An 8,161-nucleotide genomic window follows, 5' to 3' on the forward strand; every position below is an offset into this window, starting at 1 on the left:
GGTTTCACTTTAGAAAGTAGACGAAGATGAAAAAAGCATGATTTTACTACAGCACTGATCTGTTTATCAAACTTCAGGTTTTGATCAAACAGAACGCCCAGATTTCCAGCACACTGAGTTTCATATGAGGCCAGAGAACCACAATCAACATTTAACACACAATTTTCTTTGTCCCCGAATAGGATTATTTCGGTTTTATTTTCGTTTAAATTTAGAAAATTGCTTGAGAGCCAAAGCTTTAGTTCTTCTAAACAGGCCAACAGTGGCTGTAAGCCATTTTTATCATTATGCTTTAAAGAAAAATAGATCTGAGTGTCGTCAGCGTATAAATGAAAGGATACTTTATGTTTATTAAAAATGGAAGCCAGGGGGAGCATGTACAAGGTGAACAATACCGGCCCAAGGATTGATCCCTGTGGAACTCCACAGTTAAGAGGTATTCTAGAAGAGGTCTGTTGACCAATCCTAACACTAAAACATCTGTTGATCAGATAAGAATGAAACCACTTTAAAACTGTGCCACGAAGGCCCACAGATGTCTCTAAATGTGTCAACAGGACCTCGTGATCAACCAAATCAAAAGCAGCACTCAGATCTAATAAAACTAAAGCCATGGATTTACCAGAATCAGTTTCTGTGAAAATATCACTTGAGACTCTCAAAAGGGCAGTTTCAGTGCTGTGTAAAGCCTTGAAGCCAGATTGAAACATTTCATGAACAGAATTAACAGTTAAGTAAGATTGTAGTTGAGTCAATACAACTTTCTCAAGGATCTTTGAAATAAAGGGTAGATTAGAAATAGGACGAAAATTGAAAAAAGAAGAAGGATCCAGATTTGGTTTTTTAAGATATGGCGTCACTAAAGCACATTTCAGACTATTAGGGAAAGAACCAGTAGACAAACATTTGTTGATAACCAACAACAAACCAGGACCAACTGTATCCAAAATTTGTCTAAAGAACCGAGGTGGAATAATATCCTGAGGACAGTTGGTTTTAGATGACCAACAATTTCATTACATGAGATCAAGTCAATAGGCTCAAACCTAAACCAGGTAGAAGAACATAGTGGTACATCATGCAAAATGTGTGCTGAACTAGACAGCTGTGATCTTAATGTTGTAATTTTCTCAACAAAAACTTACCAAAATTATTACAGAGAGAAACAGATGGCTTTAGAACTGAATGCACAGAAGGATTTAAAACAGAATTAATAGTAGAAAAGAGAACTTGAGGTTTGTGACAATTATTTATGATAAGTTCAGACAGATATTTGCATTGTGCAGCCTTTGCAGCTATCTGGAACATGTTGTAGGAGTTCCTCAAAACTTTGTAAGAAACCGTCCCAGGTTACGTATGTAACCATGGTTCCCCGAGGGAACGAGACGCTGCGTCCGTAAACGCTAGGGGAACGCCTTTGGCGGAACCACGCTCTGAATGAATGTGTAGTCTAACCAATGAGAAAGCGGGATGTCACGGGCGGGTGACGTCATCGACCAGGAAGCATAAAAGCACGTGCGAAGCCGGCCGGCGTCAGCTTCGGAGAATGAAGCGAGCGCTCGGCAGGGATGCCAGAAGGATGGACCGAGACGCAGCGTCTCGTTCCCTCGGGGAACCATGGTTACATACGTAACCTGGGACGTTCCCCTTCGGGAACTCGAGCTGCGTCCGTAAACGCTAGGGGAACGAGATGCCCACGCCACCAGACTTCGAAGTCCCTGCCTAGTGAAATTGCTAGGACACAAGGACAGAAGAGCCAGGAGTGGCTCTGGTGTCTAGGTTATAGAACCTGACAAAGGTAAGTGGCGTGGACCACCCCGCAGTATTACAGATGTCCTGAATTGGGACACCTAACATGAGTGCTTTGGAAGCAGCCGTAGCACGAGTAGAATGGGCTCTAAGACCCATAGGTGAAGGAAGGTCCGAAGACTCATAAGAAGTAGAAATGGCATCTACGATCCATCTACTGATAGTTTGCTTGGTAGCAGGACGCCCCCTCTTAGGGGGGCCATAGCAGACGAACAGTTGTTCTGATTTACGCCACAGGGCAGCTCTGTGGACATAGGCATCCAGGGCACGTACTGGGCAGATACAATTTTGCTTCTGTTGGTCGGGCTCCCGGAAGGGAGGAGGACAGAAAGCCTGGAGCACGACCGGCTGAGGTGTGTTGTTAGGGACCTTAGGAACGTACCCCGGTCTGGGGTACAGAAATGCTTTGGTCATACCAGGAGCAAACTCTAAATGAGAAGGGGCCACTGAAAGGGCCTGCAGGTCCCCTACCCGCTTGAGGGAAGTAAGAGCTAGCAACAAAGCTGTCTTAATAGTGAGAAGGCGATCACGTATCTCTTCTATAGGCATGAATGGAGGCCTACAGAGAGCCTCAAGCACCACAGCCAAATCCCATGTAGGGATATGTGGTCGTGTCGGAGGCCTCAGCCTCAGTGCACCGCGGAGGAAACGTGTAACCAGGGGGTTCCTACCCACTGACATGCCACCAAGAGGGGCGTGGTAGGCCGAAATTGCCGCCACGTAGACCTTCAGGGTGGAGTGGGCTAACCCTGTGAAGAAACGGGGCTGCAGGAACTCCAGTACTGTACCAACTGGGCAGTTAGCTGGGTCTTGCTGGCGTTCTCCACACCATGCAGTGAAAAGCTTCCACTTCAGGGTGTACAGTTTCCTCGTTGAGGGAGCTCTGGATTGGAGGATGGTCTCAACAACCTCGGTTGAGAGACCGGAAGCTATGAGTTGTGCCCCCTCAGAGGCCACACCCACAGCTTCCAAAGCTCCGGGCGGGGGTGCAAGATGGTACCCCCCCCTTGTGAGAGGAGATCCCTCCTGACGGGAATCTCCCATGGAGAGCCGTCGAGGAGAGATATCAGGTCCGAGAACCATACTCGGCCCGGCCAGTGCGGGGCTACTAACAGTAGACTGACTCCGTCCCGGCGCACTCTCTCCAGAACTCCTGGGAGCAGAGCAATCGGGGGAAAGGCGTACAGACGTAGCCTCGGCCACGTCTGTACCATAGCATCCAGTCCCAGAGGAGCTGGATGAACTAGAGAGAACCAGAGGGGGCATTGAGCATTCTCCCTCGTGGCGAAGAGATCTACTTGGGCTGATCCAAAGATTCTCCATATCTGCTTCACCACCTCGGGGTGAAGCATCCATTCCCCGGGCCTCGGCCCCTGCCTCGACAGGATGTCTGCTCCCACATTTAGATGCCCAGGAATGTGAACTGCTCGAAGTGAGAGGAGTTTGTCCTGGGACCACACAAGGATCTGGTGCGCCAGCTTGTATAAGGGGCGCGAACGCAGACCTCCCTGGTGGTTGATGTAGTAGACCACCGCTGTGCTGTCGGTGCGGACTAGCACATGGCGATCTCTGAGGTCTGGGAGAAAGTACTTCAGCACTAGAAATACGGTCAGCATCTCGAGGCAATTGATGTGCCAACTGAGATGACGACCCGTCCACAGAACTTGGGCGGGGCGGCCACTCATGACCGCCCCCCCATCCAGTGAGGGATGCATCCGTCGCTAGCGTGACGCGGCGGCAAGGAGCTCCCAATACCGGGCCCTGATTTAGGAACCACGGCTTCCTCCACATATCTAAGGCACGTAGCCCTCTGCGCGTGACCTTGATCATACGGAGCAGGTTTCCCCTCGGGGAGAACCCCTTGGATTTGAGCCACCACTGTAGGGGTCTCATGTACAGCAGGCCAAAAGGTTGGACGCAGCTGCCATTAGACCCAGCAGTTGTTGAAACTGCTTGACCGTGAGTGACCGGCCCTCCTTGACTCTCTAGACTGCGGCGAGGATCGACTCGATCCGAGCAGGAGACAAACATGCCTGCATCGTGGTCGAATCCCACACCGGGCCCAGATAAGTGGTCCTCTGTGATGGAGAAAGCACACTTTTCTTGGCGTTTAGTCTTAACCCCAACGTTTTCATGTGCGCGAGAACGACATCTCGATGTCGAGCCGCTAAGTTCTCGGACGCTGCTAGGATCAGCCAGTCGTCGATATAGTTTAGTATGCGAATGCCCTGAAGTCGAAGAGGGACCAGGGCAGCATCTACGCATTTCGTAAACGTGCGGGGTGAGAGTGCTAAGCCAAAGGGAAGAACCCGATACTGGTAAGCTTCGCCCCTGAAAGCGAACCTCAGGAACTTCCTGTGTTGAGGAAGGATGGAAACATGAAAGTACGCGTCTTTCAAATCTATCGTCACAAACCAGTCCTCGGACCTGATTTGTGACACTACTTGCTTGACTGTAAGCATCTTGAGTTTCAGTTTCATAACTGATCGATTGAGGCGGCGGAGATCTATGATGGGCCGCAGCCCTCCATCCTTCTTTGGAACAATGAAGTACCGACTGTAGAACCCGGACTCCCTTGCGTGAGGAGGGACCACCTCGATGGCCTCCTTCCTCAGAAGGGTCTCTACTTCCTGCTCCATGACCAGAGCCTGCTCGGGGCCCACAGAGTGGGAAAAACCCCGTCGAATGGCGGCGGCGGGGCCCCGAACTGAATAGCATAACCTTTTTCTACAGTGCGCAGGACCCATGCAGACACATTTGGCAGTAGCTTCCACGCTGCTAAATAGTCTACTAAGGGAACCAGCCGCTCGAGGCTGGCCTCTGGAATTGACTGAACTACTAGCTCAGAGACCTGTAACGGCAGACCGGCAGGAGACTGCCGAGCTAACGGTTCTAGAGACCCCCGAGGGGGTGACGAGCACCCCGGTTCCGCTACGATCCCGGGCGGAGAAATCCGGGGTAAATGCTCGTCGGAGGCCGTTGTGTCCTGTAACATTGGCAGGGACAGCAAACTGACCTCCCGAGGGCACAGAGGAGAAACGGACACCGTGTAATGCGGTGTGACTCGCTCTTCCCCGGTAGGGGCTGCCCTCAGCGGTCCTGGTCTGGCGTCAGGACCACTTAGGGACGTGGGGCCTCCAAGACTGAAGCATGACCCGCAGGTCGGGCCTCGCCTTGGAGGACCCCAACTTAGAGTGCCACGGGTCTCGGTCCCTGAACGGGGGAGCGCGAGTCGCGACACTCAGTTTTTTTTTTTTTTTTTTATATTACTCGGTTGCGGCTGCTCACGCCCAGCAGCCGCAGAGGTAGAGAACGGCGAGGCATTTTAGAAACGAGCGATCCAGTATGCAGTCCGCTCATATTTTTTCTTTTTTATTATTTATTTTTTATTTAATTATTTATTGCCTCTTTTTAGAGAAAAATAGCCGCAGCAGCGCGAGCTCTCACTCAGATGGGGAAGAACCGCAGCGCGGGCTTAGAGCACTGAGAGAGAGAGCGCTAGATCAAAGGAGAAAGGCAGAGATAGGGCGGACGTCCGTCTCTAACCGATCACAGATCTATGCTGCAATCCCCACGGCTGCAGTTGCCGCAATGCCTCGGCAAAAGCGGGATACGAGCCGCGGGGAAGTTCACGAGGACTCCCTCCTCGAAGAGAGCCCTCCGGGGACGAAGCGTGCGCAGCAAGAAAGCAACCAGTCAGCCCCCTCGGGAGTTAACAGCGCCCGCCTCGCCGCGAGCTCTCACTCAAAGGGGAAGAACCGCAGCGCAGGCTTCCCGCCCAGAGAGAGAGCGATAAATCTAGGGAGAAAGGCAGAAATGGGGAGAACCCATCTCTACCTGTCCGTAGATTTATGTGCGATCCCCATGATCACAGCCGCCGCCCTGCCTCGGCAGAAGCGGAAGCTGAGTCGCGGGGAACGCAAACGCGGGCAGTCAGCTCCCTCGAGAACTGACTCCCCTGCTTCGCTCCCGGACAGACAACAAATAGACGGTGTGTATCCCCACCCGAAATAGCGCGGGCAGAGAAAAACGCACAGTCTAAAATGTCGCTGCTTATATTTGTAAGAATGCTTGCAGGACATAACGTTTACAAGGGGGTTTCTTTCCTTTTTAACAAGCCTGAAAACGCTAGTCCACTCCTATTACAATGGCTTTTCTCATTTCAAAAGACATCACCCTCAAAATAAAGTTGTGCTAAAACTTGCACTAAAAACAGGATGACAGACACAAACATAGAGCGCTCCGCTGAAAGACAGAAGCTGACGCCGGCCGGCTTCGCACGTGCTTTTATGCTTCCTGGTCGATGACGTCACCCGCCCGTGACGTCCCGCTTTCTCATTGGTTAGACTACACATTCATTCAGAGCGTGGTTCCGCCAAAGGCGTTCCCCTAGCGTTTACGGACGCAGCTCGAGTTCCCGAAGGGGAACTGCAGTCTGTCCTTCTTCCATTTGTGTTTAGCCTGCCGACAAGTCCGTCTCAATGCACGTGTGGTTTCAGTGTGCCAGGGCACAGATACAGGCTTATGATTTTTATACTTCAAGGGTGCAATAGTGTTCATAATATCAGCACAGGTGGAATTAAAAAGATTAAGATGTGCATCAGCGTCCAGGTTAAGCAGAGAAGAGTCTGACTCCAGTGAGTTACAAACCTCACGGTAGGCTACAGAGATTTCTTCACTAGAATGTTGACTAAGAGAATGAGTAAGACGAGGATTCGGCCCATAAGAGGGACTGTGCAAAGAACTGGCCTGTGATCAGAAAAGGAAGCACTACTGATTTCAATGCTTGAAATAGAAAAACCATGAGTTAAAATCAAATCAAGGGTATGTCCATGGATGTGTGTTGGACCAGAAACCTATTGAGTAAAGTCAAAAGACTCAATCATATTTAAAAATTCTGCAGTGTATGGTTTTGAAGGACAGCAAATGTGAATGTTGAAATCACCCAACAGCAGTATTTTTTCATGCCTGATAACTAAATCCCCCAGTAACACAGCAAGTTCACTTAAAAAGTCTTTATTATAGAAAGGAGGGTGGTATATTAGAGCAATTGTAACAGGGTTTACTAGAACTAATTGTAAAAGTTGCACCTCAAAACTGTTGTATGAGCCAGCGGATAAAGAACGACAGTGAAAAGTATCTTTAAAATCAGAAGCAAGGCCACCCCCGCGGCCCGACATACGCAGGGAATTTAAAAAATTACAGCCGTGAGGCACCAGTTCTGAACCGATATAAAGTTGGTTCGATGTTTGACGTTTGACATTTGTCAGAGATTCAGCCTTGGAAATCTTCAATAGTTCTTTAACGATTGAGCACAATGACAAGAAACATACTGCGTTCTAACTGTTTCCAAATGTAGAAGAGAACACACAATATGTTTTATTAAGTTGGCTTGGGAAAGCCAACTTACTGAAATTGTATTTAAACTTATTATTAAGTTGGCTTGGGAAAGCCAACTTACTGAAATCCTATTTAAACTTATTAAGTTGGCTTGGGAAAGCCAACTTACTGAAATCCTATTTAAACTTATTATTATTCTTCTTATTATTTTTCTGGCCGCAAATTTTTTGGACACCTACTCCTCCTAGACCGTTCAAGCTACATACTCCAAACTCGGGTCAGATCTTCATACTGTTCTGACTTAGTGTGCTATATCTTTTCAGACTGGTTTGAGTTACGGTTTTCTTAAAAATTAATATTAAAAATCATAAAAAGTCCCATAGACTTTCATTGACCAAAAGTCCATGTCTGTTTGAACTATGTTTAATGTAAACTGCTAGAAGCCATAGATACTCAATTAAGCTTTAAGATATCTATGTTCTTTCTAACTAATAACTAATCTATCTATCTATCTATCTATCATCTAAACTTATCTATCTATCTATCTATCATCTAACCTATCTATCTATCTATCTATCTATCTATCTATCTATTTATCTATCTATCTATCTATCTATCATCTAACCTTATCTATCTATCTATCTATCTATCTATCATTCTATCTATCTATCTATCTATCTATCATCTAAACTTATCTATCTATCTATCTATCATCTAACCTATCTATCTATCTATCTATCTATCTATCATCTAACCTTATCTATCTATCATTCTATCTATCTATCTATCTATCTATCTATCATCTAACCTTATCTATCTGTCTATCTATCTATCTATCTATCTATCTATCATCTAACCTTATCTATCTATCTATCTATCTATCTATCTATCATCTAAACTTATCTATCTATCATCTAACCTTATCTATCTATCTATCTATCTATCTATCATCTAAACTTATCTATCTATCTATCATCTAACCTTATCTATCTATCTATCTATCTATCTAGAA

The 8,161-nt window shown here is 47.3% G+C and overlaps 1 long non-coding RNA gene across 2 annotated transcripts; it reads right to left on the reverse strand.

Annotated features, from left to right (window-relative positions):
* Nucleotides 1-7,736: 7,736 nt before the first annotated feature.
* LOC127158389 (uncharacterized) lies at nucleotides 7,737-8,154 on the reverse strand. 2 transcript variants are annotated; one of them, XR_007826154.1, is made up of 3 exons: nucleotides 8,049-8,154; nucleotides 7,869-7,990; nucleotides 7,737-7,791 (listed from the first exon to the last, which is right to left on the reverse strand). It is a non-coding gene; the product is annotated as an uncharacterized LOC127158389 (long non-coding RNA). The 2 variants fall into 2 exon arrangements; XR_007826153.1 differs by having other exon boundaries at nucleotides 7,869-7,994.
* Nucleotides 8,155-8,161: the final 7 nt, after the last annotated feature.

This window comes from Labeo rohita, unplaced genomic scaffold (assembly GCF_022985175.1).
Source record: "Labeo rohita strain BAU-BD-2019 unplaced genomic scaffold, IGBB_LRoh.1.0 scaffold_1492, whole genome shotgun sequence".
NCBI lineage: Eukaryota > Metazoa > Chordata > Actinopteri > Cypriniformes > Cyprinidae > Labeo > Labeo rohita.